Below are 22,238 nucleotides of genomic sequence, written 5' to 3' on the forward strand. Positions count from 1 at the left end.
ATATTACTTTGAACACCTTGCAAATCCGTAGTTACGGCCGTTTTCCCGCTATACGTAGGGCCCCTGGGGGACAACTCTTTTAAGACCATTTTAGAATGGAAAATTGTTGGAAAGAGGGAAGAGGTCGACCTAGGAGCGGCAACATAGACCACATAAAGAAAAAGGCCGGTGTCGTGTCATATAAGGTGCTCGAGGATATGGCTTAATAGGAGAGATGATTGGAAGATGTTCCACCGACAAAAGTATAGCTCTTAAGTTTGATGATGATGAAGCATCGAACATATAACCAGAAATAGAGACGAAATAAGGGCCATACATTCCTGGGAATTCATCAGTGATACATCACTTATAAATATCAACTCCCGTTTGCACTGAAATAAAGACAAGTCAAAAACTGACCTGTGTGTATGTCTCCGTACATTGCAAAAATAGTCTGTATTTATTGTAATAAAGATAATAATATCTCTAACAATCTGTTCTATTCGGTGGTGTGAGAAAAACAGCTAAACATCTAATTACAAAACAAACGGAACATTTCATCGGTAATTAAATATGAAATATGTAATTTTTCAATTTTCGTCCATCGTAGCTAAGCTCAACTTGAGCTGATCGATTTGAAGTGAAACAATTGACGACCCCCGTCAATTGTTTCGAATTCGGGCTGACCAATCGTAGCGCAGTTGTGACCGTAATGATTTGGCAGAATAGCTTTCAAACAAGTTAAATGACATTTCGTCTCTATTTCTGGTTATATATTCAATGCATACTATACACAATGGTCCTCAATTATACTTGCAAAGTACAATGGTACTTGCGGATCCCCCACACAAAGTATATCTCACGTACTCTCGCGCCCATCGTATCTCAACAACTGCACCTGCGAAGACCTGCTAAAGTAAATATAAAACTAATAACATTTAAATTAATAAAGTTCATGGAATTACATCTTTTTGCCAAGTTTTATTGGAATCGATTACTGGAAAGTGCGCGAAACCAGATTCATCCCTTAGTTTGCTACCCTTAGAGGTGAAATACTTTCTTTAAATATAAATGAGACCAATAATGAGGCACCATCTTTTAAAAAAAAAGTATCGTCAAAATCGGTTATCAAATAATCTCGTAATATACATTAAAAAAATTCATACGAATTTTATTGAGAATCTCCTTCTTTTTTGAAGTTGGTTAAAAATTGATTCTAAAATCCAGAACCTACAAGACAATCTATCTACCAACGTAACCATAATTCTAGTAATTGAAAGCAATAATTCTTTCTTTAAACAATCGAAAATAAAAAATCTACAAATTTCCGCCAAGCCTGCAATTCATTCAGGCGAGCTGTAACAAAGTACTAATGTTGAATTCCATTACATACGAGCTTTTTCAAGCTTTTCCATGGGAATATTTAAAGCTTCACATGCCGTGGCGAATTTCCAAAAGCTTTAAAAGAATTTTAGTTCTTTCGGAACTTGGCAAATGAAGTTATGTTAAGAATGTGTTTGGTTTTTGAGCGTGATCCAGGTATTTATTGGATCGTGGCCATATTGTATTTACCTGTTAGCAGTATTATGTATCTTTGTGGTCTTATATTTTTAATATATATAATAAACATTGTATATATATAAACAAACAAAATAATAAGTAATTAATAAATAATGCACACACTCATAACCCCGCACTAGGGAAACCCTGTGTCATGGGCCGAACCCAGGACCTCTGCGTGGTAGACCAGCATGGTAACCGTTCGGCACGGAGGCAGATAAACCATTTATATATTTGTACAGGACAGTTGCTTCAGCTGTATCAAGCACAAGTCCTATCGTGTATGGAGTACTGCTGCCACCTTTGGGATGGCTCTGCTACTTATCAACTGGCCACCTTGGATTCAATTGACAAGCGTGCCAAGAGGTTTACAGGTGACTCGGAATTAGTAGAGGCGAAGCTGCGGAGCCTTGAACACTGCCGTAAAGTTGCCTGCTTATCGATATTTTTAGAATATATCACGGAGAGTGTGCGATGGAATTACACGATTTAATTCCGTTTTCCCCTTTCCATCGTTCCACCCCTATGTTGTGGATATTCCAAAGACTCGCACGAAGCGTTACGCTTCCACATTTATACGGCGAACGGCTATGGAGTGGAATTCCCTGCCTGCAGATTTGTTTCCTGAACGTTATAACTTGAACCTTTTCAATGCGAGAGTGAACAGGTATTATTTACGTGTGCATGCTCCATCGTCGACCTCATCGTCACTTTCCATCAGGTGAGATGGAGGTGAAATGCGCACTTACATTTGTTTATAAAAAAATATACTTTATTACATTTTGCAGTTTCGTGGAAAAATAATGTGATGAACGAGACCACGTGAGGTCTTAGGCCTTATTCAGAGTGGTGGCGGGCGCGGGTGCGAGTAAATCAAATGTATGTAAACGCTCATTACGTTCACAGTGGCCGCCATGTGGCCGAACGTGTATGGTCTAGCGTCTAGCGTCTGCTTCGACGTGTGGTTCTAACGGTTTTAGTCGCTTTGTCACTGTGAAAGGAAAGACGCATACCCGTCGCCGCGCCCGCACCTGTACTCCGAAGGAGCCCTAGTGTGCCAGGCATCAAGAATGTGGGAACAGGCTCCACATCTTTGACTAAAAGTACTTATTCTAGTTCAAGGTACAAAATTTCGTCGCAATGTGTTGTGCCTAGGAGGTTTGGTTATATTTCCCAAAGGGAAGGTCAAGCTTATTCTTTGGCGGTAACAACTGCTAGTTTGATTTCACTTGCCTTGCTTGTTATGATTCGATATCGTATTTGTTTATACTTCTAAAATTATTTTAGTGTACATGAATTTAAAATCAATTCAAGATTTCATAATATTTGTTAATTAATGATTTACTAGTTCCGTAATTGTTGACATAAAACCATAGACAAAAAATGCCGTATTTCCTGTACTCTTTAATTTGAGCGAAGCAACGTGCTCTTTATATTTATCGAGCTAACTGATTATGTAACGAAGATTATTCAAGTTGATAAACTTTGGTGTCTTTATAATAAATTATAATGAAATGAAATAAATTATAAATAAATATAATAAATTCTTATTGTAAATTTTTATTCAATTGTTATTTAATTATTTTTTTGTGAAACTACTCCACTAGTTTGTTATAATTATTAATACAAAAGATCGAACACTAAGTGTCGTATTCTAGAACTCTATTCAATGCTCAAGTCAGGATTGCACTGGAAACACAAGCACTGGAAATACGACCCTAACAGCAGGGACTTGAGTATGATATCAAGTGCTTTAAACCATACTCAAATCCTGACTTGAGCATTGAGTAGAGTTCTAGAATACGACTCTCAGAGAAAATTCCTTCGATCCAGCCGAATTCGAACCGACGTCTTCTAGCATACCGTGGCAGACGCTATACCAATAATATATATATAAATAGCCACGGAATGACCCAGCGTACCTCACGAATTTTTCTATGTGCTTCAATCGCAACAATATCTTCATTTTGGAATCCGCTCACATTCATGATTAAAACTTCTTCATAAATAAAATCGATTGTTATAAAAAATCGATTTTATTAGCATTAGGACATCACTAATGGATTAAGATTCGAGGTGTAAAACGTTAAATAAATAGTTGGGCGGAGTATAAAATGTAGTTTTAGTACATGAATGTCGAAGCAAAACCCAGAGTTTTATTTTATTTTTATTTTTTATTTTTATTTTATTTTATTTTTATTATATGGTACAACAACAGATAACAGACTACAAATAATACTAGAACTATTACATATATATAACATTATAAATCTGATATCCAATTATAATTGTACACAACATTTGTATTATCATAAATTACAATATAAAAGGATAGACGTTAAAAGTTTAAGTTTAAGTTATTTTTTGCCAATACTAGTAAACAGTGTTGTTTTGAAGCAGAAAAAAATGTCATCGTGGGAACATATGCTATTATATGATCGACATGTTTAATGTTGTTATTTGCTTATGCAGTATGTACTAAGACGATTTTTCTATTTTATATCTCTTATGTAGATTTTTCACAGGCGAAAACTTTAAAAATACTGTATTGCTCATTTGTCCGCAGCACTTTAGAGTATGCCAGCCGAATTTGGAATCCACGTTATCATATTTACATCTCGCGGCTGGAAAATATAAGAAAAAATTATTCATTTTCTGTGCTATCGTGAAAAGGTCTGTTACAATTCTGCCAATTATTTCAATCTCTGTAAGAAGCATCGTCTCTTACTACTTAGGTTAAATTGATTGTCCGGTATTATTATTTATTTATTTTTTATTTTTTATTTAATTTCTTGTCGGAGAACTGACAGACAAACAGTCATTTAGAAAACTAAATAAATTTTTAAATTCTGATGATGAGTTCCCACATATAAAAAAAAAAAATATAGGTGATGCTACAACTATCGTATCCTAAGCTCACTAAATACAATCAACAGCAAAAGTAAATGACGGTCACTTAGACCACAAAACCTGCAATCTACAGTTGCTACATGCATTCAAAGATTTTTGTAGTTAAAAGCCGTTTTACTGCAGTTATACTAGTACAAAACGATCGAGATCACAGTCCACACACTACACACCACTTATTAAACGCAGAAGAGGCACGCAATGTGAAGGAATTTTGTCTGTAATATATATAATATATAGCAATGGCCGTTCACGGAGGCTTTTTGTATTAGTACGGAGCAGTATTTTAGCAAGTAAATCCGGACAGTCTATAGATCCACGAGCACCGCTCATTGGGCAAGAAATGTCGCTTATTGTACGTCGGTGTTCTAATGGAAGAAAATGGTGTCGTTTTCAGCGGTTGATATAACCTGAAGTCCAAACTTGAGCGTTGTAACCTAAACATCGCAAAAATTTCTTTTGGATATTTTCTATTCGATTAATGTAAATTTTATAGTTGGGGTTCCAGACTTGACTCGCGTATTCCAGGTGACTTCGTACAAAAGCACAGAAAAGAATTTTGATTGTTTTTAAGTTTTTAAAATTTAGAGATGTCCTCATAATGAAGTCTAACGCTTTGGATGCCTTATTGATTATGCTTTCTACGTGTTCATCATACAGAATTTTTTTATTTTATTTTTATTATTACAAATATCACTCAGACCTCCCTGTAAATCCTTGAGAAACAATTCACTTTTGGTTCCGCCCACTGCCCGTACTAATTATAGGCAAAATGAGTTTATGTGGCGTACGAATAATAATTTTAACATTCTGTGTACTTCCTTTGATCTGGATCTTTTCAATATGAGTGCGATTTCGGCGAGGAGAGCACTGAGTGGACATTTCTTTGACTCATAGTGAAGCTTGCAACTGCGATAGTAGTTTTATTGTTTATGTATTATGTTATTGTAATTGACTATCAGTTGTTACTATTATTATACATATATGTTCGTTTTAAGCTGTTGGTCTTCCTTTTAAGATAAATAAATAAATGTCAAAGCTTTTCAGATATCCTGGGCGTATGACTAGACGTAATTTCTCTGGTCACATAGAACCCTAACATGGAAGAGCGGGGTCTCCTAGCTCAAGCAATTATTTTGCTTAAATGGAGTTCCCCAGCAAACTTGCTGTAAACTAAGTTTAAGTGAACGTAAATAAACACTTTTTATTTTATTTTTATTATGTCTCAGCTATACGTCTGTCTTATCTTTGGACTTGCTGCTAATGAAGGCAAATTTCTATTTTCTCGTGTCTTTTGTTTGGTTCTGTGTGCAGTAAAGAATATTTATATTGTATTGTATTGTGTTGAAATTGGTAACCTGTCACAAACTCGAATTTGGTTTTTCCGAAATTACGTTTGTTCGAATTCTAATTACACCGAAAACCTAATTAAAAGGAAATCGTTGTTCTTTCAGGATATGTAGTATGTTTACCGCAAAGATACGATTAGATTCGATTAGGTTAAGTTAGGTTTAAAAGAAAAATACATTTACCTCTCAAAATTACTTTCGAGGTTGTGAAAATTCGAGCAAACGTTATTTTTGGAAAATGTCATTTCGGACTAATGATAGGTAACCGTTGAAATTGTCCTTTGGCTACTAAATGAAAACACGGACTTTAACGAACGATCAGAAAACGAAAAATCTCCTAACGAGGTCACGTGCTCTGGCACGAACGATAAATACGAGCTTCTACATCGCTTATTACGGTTAAGTTACTGGAGAAAAACGATTTGGCTGTAGAAAGTTCTGGTTGCGTTATTTTAGAGGGTGGACGGGCATGACGAGTACACGTGACCTATTCTCGCGAGAGACTAAGAAATTTACAAAGCTTACTGCCATCGAGTATAGTAGAAACAGAGACGAAAAAAGGGCCATCCATCCCTGGCAACTCGTCCAGTAAATGGGCCTTACATCACTTTTAAATATCAACTCCGTACTCGTTTGCGCTGAAATCACAAATTAGAAAACTGAAATATTACAGCGCCAATAACGGACCTGTGTGTACGTCTCCGTATATTCCAAAAATGTTCTGTGTTTATTGTAATAAAGATAATATCTCTAACAATGGGGGCTGTTCCATTCGGTGGTTTGCGAAAAAAACATCTAACACACAACATCTAATTACAAAACAAACTGAATCACATTTCATCGGGAATTGTATGCTAAATACGTAATTTTTCAATTTTCGTCCATTACAGCAAAGCACAAGTTAAACTGGTCGATTTGAAGTGAAACAATTGACGACACCCGTCAATTGTTTCGAATTCGGGCTGGCCAATCGGAGCGCAATTGTCACCGTAATGATTCGGCAAAATAGTTTTCAAACAAATTAAATGACATTTCGTCTCGATCGATTCTCGAAGCTTACTGGCAACATTCACTAATTGGAAAAGCACCCCAAGAATCAAAGGAAATATTAAATAAGAGTTTTGATTTTGGGATTGTTATATATATTCACATTTTATTACGTGGTCGAACTGTAGCGAGCTAAACTAAAGCTGTACTAAAGTTACGTAAATGGTTTTTTATGTTTAATAAATATTAAATAAAATCGTTTTATAGATTTGTAAATATAGTAATTTATACCAAATATAAATGTATGCACAAATGGACACACTCAGACACCACGCAGGCGACGACTGTTTATATATGTATATAGTCGCGACTGCGTCACACCTAGTAACTGGTCTCGGCGGTTGAACGAGAGGCGCGGGCACATTACTTGCGCCGGGGCGCCTCTCATCAGTCGCTAAATTTTATTGCTTCCTCCTAATAACATGTGCCACTTACGCGTATGATTTGTTGTTGTGTATGTGTACTTTACGCGTAGGCTTCCATATTGCGTAATGCTTTTATTTCTGCCCTGTCACACCTTATCCATCAACGTAAAATATAACGAAATGGTGGAGAGACTTGGTTATATAACAAACACTCCTCAAACGCATGATATTTCTATTTTGGGTGATGTACAGGTGCAAAATACTATTTTCAGACCCCTCCGCCTATTTAGGACCATACCCTTACATTTATCCGCCGTAAATATCTTAAAGCGTCTCAACAAAAGTGCTCTCTCTATATGATGCTTCGTTCAAACTTGAACACCAATAAAGATACTTTTATCCCCTCCCACTCATGTTTACATTCACTTAAGTCGCAACAAGAACTCCTAAGGGAAATGTTATCGAATTGCAAACATTGTCTGCATTTGGATATTGTTACAACATACAATCATATTTGTTTTCATGACGTTGCTATGTCAACAGTTGTCTTGGTAACTTTTAAAAGACTAGTGAATGGAGAAAGGGCCAAGAGGAATGGTTAGTGTTTTGCGGTTTTGTGTTGTCTTGTCTTGTGAGATATAGCTGTACTAATTAATTTAAAAGTATTATTAACCTGCCGTAAAGTTTAAGCCAATGGTTTGACCTACCGCCGCGAGTTCGAATTCAGACTCGCACTTTAGAGTTTTGCGGCGAAGGAAACCATCGGGGTCGCTCTACAACCGATCCGAGCTCTCACATGACGCTATTGGTGTATTCTGTGACCTTTACGCCATTATGGTGTGGCGGGACGTGATCTCGACCTTCTAAAATCGTATTTGCGTGGTAGGGTACAGAGGGTCGATGTTAACGGTACGAGATCGTCAGGATCTGCAATTAGCATGGGTGTCCCTCAAGGTTCAATTCTAGGCCCATTTTTATTTTTAGTTTATATTAATGACTTACCTAGCCTTATGAAGGGTATAAAACATGAGATAGTATTGTTTGCTGATGATACTTCCTTATTATTTAAAGTTAAAAGGCACCAATGTTCCTACGACAATGTGAACAATGCTATATCTAAAGTAGTTGATTGGTTTGCTGTTAATAACCTACTTCTTAATGAGAAAAAAACAAATTGTGTGAAATTTATATTACCCAATGTTAGAGAGACGGTTACAAACATTGTAGTTAGAAATGAAAAATTGAATCTTGTGGATACAGTTGTATTTCTAGGTATAACGTTAGATGCTAAATTGCAATGGGGTCCCCATATAAATAAGTTATCAAAACGGCTCGGCTCTGCAGTGTACGCGACTAAAAAAATAAGGAAACTTTCAGACGTCGAAACCGCTAGATTGGTTTACTTCAGCTACTTTCACAGTCTAATGACATACGGCATTTTGCTTTGGGCTAATGCCGCCGATATCAATAGAATCTTTGTCCTGCAGAAACGTGCAGTTAGGGCAATTTACAATCTGGGCCCCAAAGTATCTTTGAGAGATAAGTTTAAGGAAATTAACATTCTTACACTAGCCTTACAGTACATTTATGAAAATGTAATTTATGTTAAAAGGAATAGTAATTTATTTATGAAAAATAGTGACAGACATAACATTAATACGAGGAATAGAAATAAACTAGCTTTTCTTGATAGTCGTCCTCACAAAGTCAAAAAATCATTTAAGGGGCAATGTATACGCTTCTATAACAAGATTCCGGTTGATATACAAAAATTGCCTTTCACGAGGTTTAAAACTATAGTGAAACAAAAACTTTATACTAAAGGTTATTATACAACTTCTGCGTACTTGGATGACAAAAATCCGTGGTAGTAACCCGTTTAGCTCATGGAGGTAGTCTCGATCTCTGATGTTTCAAATAAAAAAAAAATATTGTAAATGTTATTTACAAAGAGCAACCCCTAGAGTTTCTTGCTCATTCTTCTCAGGGGAATCTGCCTTACGAATGAGCGGTATTGTTTAACTATTGTGACGATTTCAAGTGTAATAATGCTTACCTATGAAATAAAGATTATTTTGAATTTGAATTTGAATTTGAACAAACCTGCACGTCGAAGAAGGTTCACAACCCTCGGAAAACGTGTGAAGTATCGAACCCGCTTTAAAGCAACGTGGCGGACCTAAACTTTCGCCTGAGAGGAGACTCATGGTCAGCAGTGGAACGTGTCATGGCCATAACCCGTAAAATTAAATATAAGAGTATGATACTACGGGGTACCAACCTCGTTTCGCTATAAGGCTATTAACAAACCAACTACGGACTCTTCATTGCGATTTGCAAGTACTTATGCTTATGTGTAATTGCCGCCTACTGCTTCTCCATAGAGAATTATTAACAACGTATTGACAAACTTCAGTGATTTACATGCACACATGGATGTTATATTAATAACATGGTGGGTGCACACCGACGTGTTTGTAAGTACATTTCGATGCCATTGAATTTTCTAATAACAAAAATAAGTTTTAACCAAATTTTTTTCTCTAAAACGCATATATATAAACACGTCGTACGCCTGGTGGTAAGCGACACGCCTATCCGTAACAGTTGCAGTGCCACTCAGAACTTTAAATTGCAAAGATACATCGCCCGTCACCCAGAGACATAAGTTGACAAGTCAAGTTTACCCTTCAAAACCGAAACGCAGTAATGCTCACATTACTGCTTGGCGGCTGAAATAGGGAAGGTAGCAGTACTTCCCTGGACGAACTCTTTCACAAGGAGCTCTACTGCTACTAAATGTCAGCAAATGCATTTTAATATTAATTCAATATGACACAACGGCAAACATTCTTTTTCTGTCATAGTCTTGCTTTCTTTTAGACAAGAATGTTGACGGGATCAGGTGTCAGTGTTAGAGCGTAAGGGCGCCTTCCCATTACATGTTTGTAGAAACGCTGCAGTAGCGCGTCTGCAGTGCGGCAGCCGCGCGTTTGAAGCGCTTCAGTAAATTTTGACGTCACTAATTGTGACGTCAGTGCCCCTGCAATTGCGCTTCTAAAGCGGCTGCACCTCTATGACCGTCTAATTTGAAGGATATTGAATCATTTTTTTTTAAATTAAATTAAATAAATAAAATTACATACACTGTAATACATTATGCGAGGGTAGTCGTCCTAACCTCAGTGTATTTACATGGAATAAACCAATGTTCAATCGACTTGCGTGTGTTTCACTTAATGGTGACAGCGGTGGGATTTTTATAACGAAAATAAGTGTCCGAGCTCATAATTATTTTCGTTATATAAGTAGATCAGTGAGAGGAGTGTCGAAAACATTCATAAGATATGGAACATGCGCATTCTCCGGCGGAATTATCATTGAACGGCCGCCCGGCCCCGCGATCCGATGCGTGGGTCAAATGGCGGAGGCTGTTTGAGGTATTTCTAAAGGCGTCTGTAGTGAACAAAAAGCATAAAGAGATACAGTAATTTGTTCGTGACCTCGGGTCGGTGGGATACGAATTATTTACGGCTTTTATTTATTTTAATTTTTTCTTTTCAATGCACTGAGGTTAAGACGACTACCCTCGCATAATATGTTACCTACATAAACTACGGTACAAAAAAAGTAGTGGCATTTTGGAATGCGGTATTATTTAAGTACTGTCCATGAATGGGTTAAATGACTACCGATTTTCGCTCATTTATTTACGTATAAGAGCATCCTATATATCCGTAAAATCACTTATCAGTTTCTGGATCGCATGACGTGACATTGCTACACTATTAATTTAACGTTGTATTTTATATTGTTTATGTGCGTATGCATCTCTAGCAATGCAATGCTCGGACGAAAACAATAAAACTTACATTGTGTGAAAATGTACAGCTACGAGACGTGATGAGTTAGGAGAAATAAATTGTACGAAACAGATACGTGTTGCGAGTAGTGAACTAATATAATTTAAAATTAGACAAAAACTGCTGCTGTTCGGTTAATGGCTGCCACGAGGAGGACCCGGATTCGATTACCGGGTCGTGAGAAAGATTTGTTAGGCCTACATTTATTTCTCTCACGAGTTTGGATGTACTTTGTGGTTATCTAGTAGAGTTATAGTTGATAAAGTTCTTAAACAAAACAAACAACTATACCTCTAGAACGGATGACAGACACTCAATCAAAAGGTATTATAATATTAAAACAAAATCACAGGTCTATGCAATAGTTTGGTAACATAGCTCATAAACATACCGCATTCAATGGTAGACCAATGGCATACCTTCGCATGCATACCGCAGGTATGGTGCACAAAAGCCACATGTATTACACTCATGGAATGTAGGATTTAATAATTGTATTTGCTAGTTTGGTTCAAGTAGCAGTAGCGTTCTTTGTGAAAGGATTCAAACTAGAGAATTGTGCCACCAGCACCATGCCTATAGTTTCACCTGTACTCGCTGGCGAAACTATAGGCATATGAGTCATTACATTGGTGGTAATTACGGGCAAAATTAGTGCCCTCAGATCTTTGCGATTTCACACTCCGAGTGACACTGCAACAGTTATGGTTAGGCGTTAAGAGACACGACTTGCCCATCCCGTCGCTTGAGATCATAAAAAAAATATATATTCTTCAAAAATAAATACCTATATTAATCAAACCATTTTATTATTATAATTTTTAAATTTTTTACTGAATGGTACGATTGTTTTTAGTACCATGATATTCAATTATTTTTTGTGAGTTTTTTGTGATTTAGTTGGCAAAGCGTCTGGCACGGTTTACTAGAAGACGTCGGTTCTTGGTAGGATTTTTTCTGACTGTAAAATTTTTGTTATTAACAATAATTTTATTATTATTTTATATTTATGATTATTTCCTCTCCTAAGACCTATAATATTATGCATTTTGAAGTTTGAATTGAGTGTGGCGGTATTCTCCGACAATGGCACATTCGGCCGGGATCAGGGACTTCAGTTCAAGAGCCTCTCTGAATTGATGTTGGAAACACGACACTGAAATTCAACTGCCTCAAGTAGTTAACAAGGCCGGAATTAATTAATTATTATTGTTACAGAAACTTGTGTTTATCTGTAGGTTAATAGTATAGTACGGTTTCCTTCTAATTGTAAGTTGTAAAGCTAAGGTCCTATTTGTATGTATTGCAAATATATTACACTTGACTTGACGTCCGTTACCTATCGGAGTAGGTAGTTTCAACGGCCTCTCACTTCCTTTCTCTTTGACACACATTTTTCGCCTCATCAACACGCATCAGTGCTTTCATACATGCTCGTCGATTCAAGGGTCCTCCTAACATTGTTTAAGACGTTCTCAATGTGGTCGTGGTAAGATGTGGTAAGTCGGAGACACGCCGTGGTGGTCTTGTCTACGTACGTTACACTGATCATTCGCTTCTTGCCGTTTTGAGTGTTGAAATCTTTAGTTTGATGTAAGTTGCAAAGCCTTTGAGTCATGGCAACTTTAGCCAAATACCATGACGCATTACGTAAACACTGTCTGACTCAATGCAAAATAAAGAGTTCTCAAGAGGTCACACTTGACAATGAATCTTCCAAAAGAGATTATCTTCAGCCTCACTCCAAAGTCTTGCAGCGTTCAATTAAATTCAAATTACTTTAATCCATGTACCGATCTTTGAAGCAATCTTCATCAGTATCGACGAATTTTCAATTAACATACACGATGATTTTTTAATTACCACCCAAATTATGATATTATGATCTTTGATTGAAACATAATATACTTGTTTTTCTTTTAGAGCACTCAGTACTAAAGGTTTGAGATATGGCACCAGAAAGTTATCTAAAAAGTTTGTTTGTAGCACCTCATGCACGCAGTCGCCCCCTGCTTTCACAAAGAAAACATGCAACTTTCTCCTTATAATTTTTCTAATTGTGTTTTTATAATGCTTTTCTCCTGAACATAATTCGTTATCAATCGAATACAACTTAGTAACATTGCACATTGACTTACACTAAAGTTTCGTGACGTATTACACGAAGCTTCGTAGTAGCTTTAGGGTTGGTTTCGCAAAAAGATGTCGTCAATATTCACACGCAGTCTTGGCCCACCACGTCTTTGGCGTATGACAGTGTTGTAAAATTGATGTCTAAGTCTCTAATTGCGAAGAATATTTTTTTCATACAGTCGCTTTTATCTAACGTCAACAACTTTCCTGCCCTGAAGCACGCGTGCCGGCTTCCGCGGTCATATTTTTACAACTTGCCGTATTCTATCGCGAACTAAAAGGTTTAGTGGCTCCTTTTTGTGTCGCACAGTTGACAAATGAAACTCTCGTCCAACGCACATATTGTTTGAACTAAAACCTCAAAGGTCTGAGACATAAGTTGACAAGTCCCACGTGTCTTTTCACCAGCACATTCAGGACCGGAACTCAATAATGCTGACATTATTGCTTGGCGGCAGTACAAACAGGTAAGGTGGCAGTAGTTCCCTGGACGAACTCTTTCACAAAGAGTTCCACTGCTTCTAATAACACACACTCATATTTGAGGTTGTTTATTGTAAACGTCATTATTGATGCACTGCATCCGGTTCGCCTGAAACTGACCTCTTAGATCTTTTCGTTAAAGCTCACCCCACAACTCCGCGCGTTGTCATGTTAGAGTAGCAATTCTTTACGAAAAATAGATTCCGAAAAGTCTGAAATGAAAAAGACAACTTTTTTCAGAAATTGAGTATGTAAATAATACATAAGGTTAGAAAAAAAATTGGCTAGTGATTAAAAAAGCACCCTGCATAATGACGTCGTTATATGACGTCATCAAAATATTTTCAGTAACCTACATAAACTTTTGTTATTATCACCCTACCCTCGATCCCTTAGCTAACCCTTAATGATTCGCATAGCCTTCGGATAACACATAAAACAAGTTGCTTAATATTATTTTCCTCCGGGGTCCTAAGTCTAGCTGCGCTACAGCATGGTTTCGCAATTTGAGATCTCGTAAATTTGAAACATTTGTGCCAATTACAAATTTTCCGAACACCTTTTCCGTAATAAACATTTTCGATTCGATAAACTGTAAACCAAGATATTGAACATTGTACATAATGAATGGTTTCTTGTTTAATTGAAATTTTGTTACGTTAAATGGATTATTCGGGATTTCGCTTAAAGCTCAGGGGATATTTTGATCCGACTTGATAATTAAATTTGAAATATGGTCAGAGTTATAAATCGGTTTTTTTTTATGATACCAAGTGATTGGACGAACAAAGAGCACGACTTCTCTTGGTAGTAAGCCTCAGGCCGGTCGATAGCAGTTGCAGTGCCAAAAGTCAAAGCAAAGATCACTGTCACAATCGTGTTACCATGAGTTTGGACTTTGTTCTAAGCTAAATATTATGGATATCTTCTTTCTTAACGAAATTATTTATATTTTATGCGGGCATTATTCTTCGAACCTGGAATAATCTTGCTCCTGAAGTATTTCCTTCGCGCTATGACATGGGGTTATTTAAAAAGCGTGTGTGTAATGGATTGAAGATCACAATTAGTTTATACATTCTGTCTACTGGTTGTCATTAAAGTTACTAGGACCATAAATATTTCATTGTCATTAGAAGAAATCCGGAAACTTTTAAGCATATCACATGACATAAATTATCTATCTATCACAGGTAGTAAGCGACACACTAGTTCATAGCAGTTAGGGCGCATTTATTAGACAATAATTTCAGCGCGCTCACCCCGCGCGGCCGCCACGCGTTCAAAGAACGGAGACCGCGTTGCCGCCGCGCATCGACCGCGTGCGTGTAACTGTCATCGCAAAATACGCTCTATTTATTTACTTTTTACGTTTTAACTTAAATGAGCGTTCCGGGCACGCGGGCGAGTCTGGCTTGAATTTGGTCCAAGCGGCGGCCCGTGCGGAGTCCGAGCGGTTGTATTATTCAGAGGAATTTAAATGTTATTGCCTAGTAAATAGAATTCAGATTCGCCATTAATGTACATGAAGGCGTGGTAACTGGGCCGTCACTGCGCGGCGGCCGCGCGACATCTTGTGCCACTCAAAGCTTTAAATCGCTAAAATCTGAGGAGCACTAACTGCAACTGCTATGGACAGGCGTGTCGCTTATTACCAGGCGCACGACTTGTTCCTCCAGTCACAAGGTATAATAATTTAAAAAAAGGCGACCCAGACAAAACTTAAAACTAGATTTATGCATGAAAGAGCTAATAATGAAAAAAATATATATGAAAACTTTTTACGTTAAAGTCGTAAAAAGCTCTGGCAGCCGGTAGCCATAGCGATAAGGAAAAGTTTACACTTTTAATGAATATTTAAAAAAAATCATTCACTAAGAAAATGTTGGTGCAAATGATATAAAACTGAGATATGATGGCTGTCGTAACATTAATTTAGATTAGGATTATCAAGTACCAATACATTTATCCTTGGAGGACGGAAAAACATTGTCTAAGAATTTACAACAGTTATATAAAAATACAGAAAGAATAAAAAGTTATTTGCAGATTGAATAACGAGAACTTTCTTAGTGCGTATGCACGTAGTATATTTCATATATGCAGATAACGCGCGTTTCTCGAACGCGCATATGTGTCGATTCAAACGTATAAAAGCAATCTAGTCTATATCTATAATCCAAATCAGTCTTAAGCACGCACAGTGAGTTTTCAGTGACCTGCTAGGTGCACCTTCCATGTACATATCATTATATATATAATATATAACTACGGGCAAACAGGCGAGCATATTGTGCAGCCCTTGCAAATTGGAATGTACCTAAAAGAAACGCGTCGAAAGCTAGAGTGAATCGCGTTTTACGCACGTTTGAAAAAAGTAATAGATTCAAGTAAATCAGGCTAACTTGTTTGCCACGACGTTTACGCGGATTTGGTTTGTGCCACTAACTTACCGAAATGGCAAATTAATAACGTATGCTAGTTATGAATAATTGCACTATTCCCGACGCTCTATTTCCTGTAAGCCTTCTGTAAAAGCAGATAGATCTAGCTAATATATTGAATAAAAGAAGAGCTCAGGCAGAAACTTGAAGCGTTCGAAATGTGGTGCTATTGCTATTGTAGAATACTCTGCATCACGGACGGACAAATGTCGAGGTCCTTAAACGTATGGCGAAGAAGGTGGAGTTGGTACTATAATCGAGGGCTGTAGCTCAGATGCATTGCGAGAGGTACTTTTAATAATATAAAAACCGGGATTAACTTCAAACTTTGGTTTATTTCACCATTTTACATATTTTATACTTTTGGGTTACGAAACAATCCTCTTAATATCAATGTCAAGATCTTCTATTTTCCTAACATTCTTTTTCAAAGAATTCTAAATACAAACTAACTCATTCAGCCAGCAATACTACTCATAGAGTACAGCCTCGTCTACAGTACGCCTTGCCAAATATCATCTATTACACACTGTAATGGTGAGCAAACTAGCTGGGAAGCGGAAGGTTGGAGGAAGAAAAATGTCATGGCTTTGTAACATCAGGGAGTCGACCGGCTTTGAGACCGTGGAGCAACGGTTCAGGCTAGCTCTGGATAAAGAAAGATATAAAAAACTGACTGCCGACCTTCAATAATGGGGAGGCACTTGAAGAAGAAGAAATATATTGAATGAAAATGTTTATTTACTCAATTAATTCACAGATGACAGACGACTAGGTATATTAAAAACTAGCATTGAAGAAAGGAATTCCTTCCTTCCTCGGATATCGCAAGTAATCAGTCGTTGTTGATTGAGAATCGTGACAAGAATTTATTGTACTTTTGTATATTTATCACTTTGAATCTTATAGTAAGTGGCGCAGAGTTCAATTTAAAGGCTTTGCTCAAGTGTATAAGCGAACGTACACCAATTTATAACTACCTATACTACCGTTTACAGTTCATATATACATGTATTTAATATTAAAGTACGAAAATAATTACCAATTAGTAACTAACTCCGCAAGTACTATACCTCTAGTTAAAAAGCATGCCAAAAGGCTTATAGGTGACTCGGATTTAGTAGAGGCGAAGCTCCTGAGGCTTGAACACTGCCTTAAAGTTGCCTGCTTATCGGTATTCTACAGGATAAGGTGGCAGTACTTACCTGGACGAACTCTTTCACAAGGACCTACTAAAAATATAGCGAACTGATAAATGTTCCCAGTTTTAAAGGCCTCTCCACACTCGTGCGATTCACGCGTGAAATCACGGCGCGAATCGCGGCAAGAACAGCCACAGTTTCACATTCGCAGAGGTTCGCTCCTGGTTCACAATATAGTTCGCCTGCTTGACGAAGATGGCCGCCGAAGTTTGGCGATTTGCAATTATGCTTTTGTAAAGAAAAAAAGTTATTAAAAAGAAATGCTAGAACAATGTGAAAATGTTTATATAGTAAGTAAGTAATGTAAGTGTTCATTTGCCAATCCACTGTCATTTTAAGCATGTTCAAATCGTCAACAATACAAACACAAACACAACTGAGTCGCACGCGAATGTGGAGTCTTGTCGCGTTCACACCAAGTTCGCGCTTCGCGAACCGTTTATCGCGGGACAAAATACGATAACACTCGGGAACGAGCCGCGAAAGCGGCGCGAAGCCGCGAAGGATATGCGAATGGAATCCACACTCACGCTTCGCCGGTAGTTTGTGGCTTCGCGATTAGAGAGGCCATAAAGTTTGCCCCACACATTATATAACAACGTAGTCTGAGTTTGCTTCGTGACCAAATTTAAAATTCTCTTAACTCAGATTCCTGTCACTACTAAAAACTGCAAGAAAAGAAAAAAGCAGAAACATTTGTAGCATTCGTTTGAAAGAATTTTAAACTAAAAGCGTTGAACTTTTAATTCAGAAAAAAATTCCGTTTTAGTATTCCGTAGTTTAATAAAAACTTTAAAGCTGTCTGACTCAGTCAGCTATTGAAATTACTGTTACTACTATGTGAGTATGATACTAGTTTTGTCAAATAGTCCCGTACCTAACAACAAAAGCATTTACATTATAAAGATATAAACGAGCCTCACGCACGACATACCATTCCTTTACTGTATGCCTAGCGTACCCTGGGCAACAATTGGCAAGTACCTTACGCCGATTGGCATATCCTTTTACCACAACGGCAAACACTTTAGTGTATACCAGCGATATGATTATACGATGTAGTATAATCATCATAACGTTTATACATATTCTCTACTATTTACTTCTTTCTCTACTATTTGCCAACTCCCTTCCTGCTACTAAACGTTATTAAGATATATTCTTTATTGCACCAAATAAATAAAACAGAAATATTAGTTCAACAGAAAGTGAGCAAAGGTGGACTTACCTCTAAAAGAAATCTTTTCCAGCCAACCCAGGACAGTGAGAGCTAAGGTTATAAGCGGGCAATAGCGCACAAGAGAGACTGAGAAAGAAATATAATAAATTACATAAATTAAAAAGAAATATTAAAAAATACCATTACATAACATAAGAATTATAATGAATCATGATAAGTAACATCAATATACTGCTGCTGTTCCACAACTGCACTGCACGAGTAAAAAAGGAGTTAAAAAAGAAATTGGTTTTACAGCCAGGACGAACAAGCATTTTAGTGATGCACGGCCGCCTTGAGCGAACGAACGAAGGCAAGAAGGGGAGTTGGCAAATAGTAGAAAAAGAGGTAAATAGTAGAGATTATGTATAAACGTTATAATTTTTACAGTGTCATCAAGAAGATGACACTGTAAGACAATATCAATTATAAAGCTTTATTCTCACCATGCATCGCTTAAATTGGTCGAATATTACTTATTTCATGGTAATTGTTTCGGACCGATATCGGACAAAGAACGAGAGTAGACACCCGGTACGTCAGTCATGTCAATGCACGAAATTCAGGCGCATTTAACGCTACATTGGTCTAAAGTCGTTGGTATTCGTCGTATTAAGGCGTAGAGAAAATGAGTCCGTATTAGTACGAGCTTGTTATTTGCGCAATGAGTTTTATGAGACTGTTAAGTGCCGTTGAATTGCTGGACGATAAGTATTTTCTTATTCAGGGAATTAGCTTGGCGTTTATTCTCATGTTTAGTGGATGAGAAATTCGGTAAAGTGGAAAAGTCGGCGACCTAAGTGGCCCGTCGGTTTGTACTTTGTTCGTTGAATAAGAAGAGTCTAGTAGCAGTAGAGCTCCTTGTTAAAAAGTTCGTCCAGGGAAGTACTGCCACCTTACCTATTTCTGCCGCCAAACAGTAATGTGAGCATTACTGTGTTCCGGTTTTGAAGGGTGAGGGTGCTAGTAAAATTACAGGCATATGGGACTTGTCAACTTATGTCTCAGGGTGACGGGCGCAGTGGCAGTGCCCCTCAGACCTTTCCGATTTAAAGCTCTGAATGGCACTGCAACGGTTATGGACAGGCCTGTAGCTTACCATCAGCGCACGACTTGTTCGTCCCGTCACTTAATATTATAAAAAAAACGTACCCGTTCCAAAAAACCCGTTCATACTATACGTACTTAAATAATACGCACTCCACTGTCACTTGATATTGTAAAAAAAACTATTTTTCGGATCTACATTGCGTTATTTGTTTTTTGAAATAAAAATCAGCCGTGGCCTTGGGACCTCAAAGAGCCTCGTGCGTTTGTTTGAAAAAACAAATGTACACGATTTAGATCACAAAAATAGTTTTATTTCTCTAAACTGATCTGAGTTTAAATTATGATACAAAGTTACTGTATCATAAAAAAACCTTATAGAAAACCTTGTAAACGTCGTACATGCATTCTGTTCAGTAAATATGTTCAGTTTAATCAGTCATCTCACCTGGTCCTGCAACATAATGGTCGTTGGCAGGGTTGCCTAATGACAATAAGAAGTAAAGTTGATGATCTAGGCTTTATAAACGAACTCTAATTGATGAGATGGGCTTTTTGCGTGAACTTGGAAAGTAAAAAAGCGCGGCCGCTATCTATGTACTTGCCGCGTGCGAACTCAAATCCGTTTTAACCTAATCCATCTTTTCCACTTTCGAATTAATTAATGTGTAAAAAGTGGATAAACGAATTAAGTGCAATTATCTGACATTATTATTTCACTGCCAGCTGCACGAATCGATAACCAAGAGTGAATAGATCAATTACCAAATAATTAATGAATAAAACAGAGATGATTATGTTCAATGTCTTTCTTACAATAAAAATATTAGGCCAGTCCAACGGGAGAACGGTAGTTGAAAAGTCCGCATTAACGCTGAAATAGAAGAGCTGGTCGCCCAGCCAAACATCATCGAAATCGAAACCAAAGCGCACAGACTTCGCTTGCTCGGCTATTTAGAAAGGATGGGAGAGGATCAGAACGTGAAGAGAGCCTATCTGTGTCGACCTACAGGACGAAGACAGGTTGCTCGTCCGAGGTATTGCTGGAGCGACGCCGTGGAGGCGGACTTGTGCGAATAACAAGCCAGCAATTGGCGAGAGATTACACAGGACCGAAGAAAGTGACATCATCTCGTTTCGGAGGCCGGGACACACGTTGGGTCGCTGAGCGAGTGAAGTAAGTAAGTAAGTAAGTCTCCCTTACGGTTATATTCCGACATATAGATTTAGTCCATCTCTATCTAGTCCCTGAGGTACGGAATCTTTATAGCATGAAATGAGAGACATACGTGGCAGGTGTTACATTCACACGTGATTCGTGACTTTGTGTTACGTTTTATTATAATTTTCAGAACATTTGCTTTAAAGGAAATGTAAAGGGAATATATAACTACCTACTTACAGCTTTGAACGTAGAGTTCGTAGTTAATTTAAAACCTTTTTATGTATGCGGAAACGCCTATTTTGAATTTAGAATGTGTTTGCTTTAAGTGCGATTTAACATTCGATAAATATATCAACCTTATACATTCCACTGCTAGGCATATTTTTTTACGCGCACAAAAACATCATTTCTTTGTGTACGTTTTGGCGACAGCTATGAAATCTTGACAATGATTGGTCTTTCTTTGGTTGACAGATATTACAAATTCTGGATTGTTAATATAATTTAAAAGTTTACTCAGTTGCTATATTGTTGTAAAAAAAAAAGAAAAGGTGGAAAAGGTATCTAACTGGGTGATAAAAGTTTCATAGATTTCTCATAGACGGCGCTACGGCTAAAAAGTCGATGAAAAACCAAATTCAAAGATACAACTCAAGCACATAGAAAAATTCGTGAGGTCCGCTGGTTCGTTCCGTGGCTTAGTTGGTATAGCGTCTGGCACGGTATCCTAGAAGACGTCGCTTCGAATCCGGCCGGATCGAAGGAATTTTTTCTGAGTGTTCGATCTTTGTATTAATAATTATAATTAAGTTAATTACACAGTTGTCAAATATTTGATATCTTATTATAAAATTCGTTAAGATCGTAAAAAACTTTGCGATTTAACCATTTTTTTAAACAAGCTTTAAATTTATCACCATTTAAACATTTCATTTCCATTGGAAGTCTGTTATAAATTCTGATCGCTGTTACATAGGTACTGCGGTCAAAGATCGTGCTATTCTTTATTCTAGGGAGGACAAGACGATCTTTGTTTCTGACGTTAACGGAGTGTAGGCACATTAGGTATTTTTTTAGTGAAGAAGTTATTGTGATTATGTACAAAAAGACATATTGCAACAAGTTGTGCACCGGGTGGTAAGCAATACGCCTGTCCTAGTCAGAGCTTTAAATCACAAAAATCTGAGGGGCACTGCCACTGCGCCCGCCATCCTGAAACATAAGTTGACAAGTCCCATGTGCCTGTAACTTAACCAGCACCCTTATCCTTTAAAACTGTAACGCAGTAATTACATAATTGATTGGCAGCAGAAATAGGTAAACTGGCAGTATCTTCTGTAAGCGAATTATTTTGCAAGAAACTCTACTAATACTAAAAAATAAAAAGTGTATGCGAGAGAGAAAGTCTGTATACCATACCACCCCCATCTCTGTATATTGTAGCCATTACGCTGCACAAGATATACTTCATCAAA

At 37.3% G+C, this 22,238-nt stretch overlaps 1 protein-coding gene across 1 annotated transcript in view; it reads right to left on the minus strand.

The window, feature by feature from the left end:
* The window catches only part of LOC113233573, a 374,928-nt gene that overhangs the window by 176,135 nt on the left and 176,555 nt on the right, over positions 1–22,238 (minus strand). The gene's annotated exons all lie outside the window — the stretch shown is intronic.

The sequence above is a fragment of the Hyposmocoma kahamanoa genome, unplaced genomic scaffold, assembly GCF_003589595.1.
Source record: "Hyposmocoma kahamanoa isolate Upper Pololo Valley unplaced genomic scaffold, ASM358959v1 79, whole genome shotgun sequence".
Classification (NCBI taxonomy): domain Eukaryota; kingdom Metazoa; phylum Arthropoda; class Insecta; order Lepidoptera; family Cosmopterigidae; genus Hyposmocoma; species Hyposmocoma kahamanoa.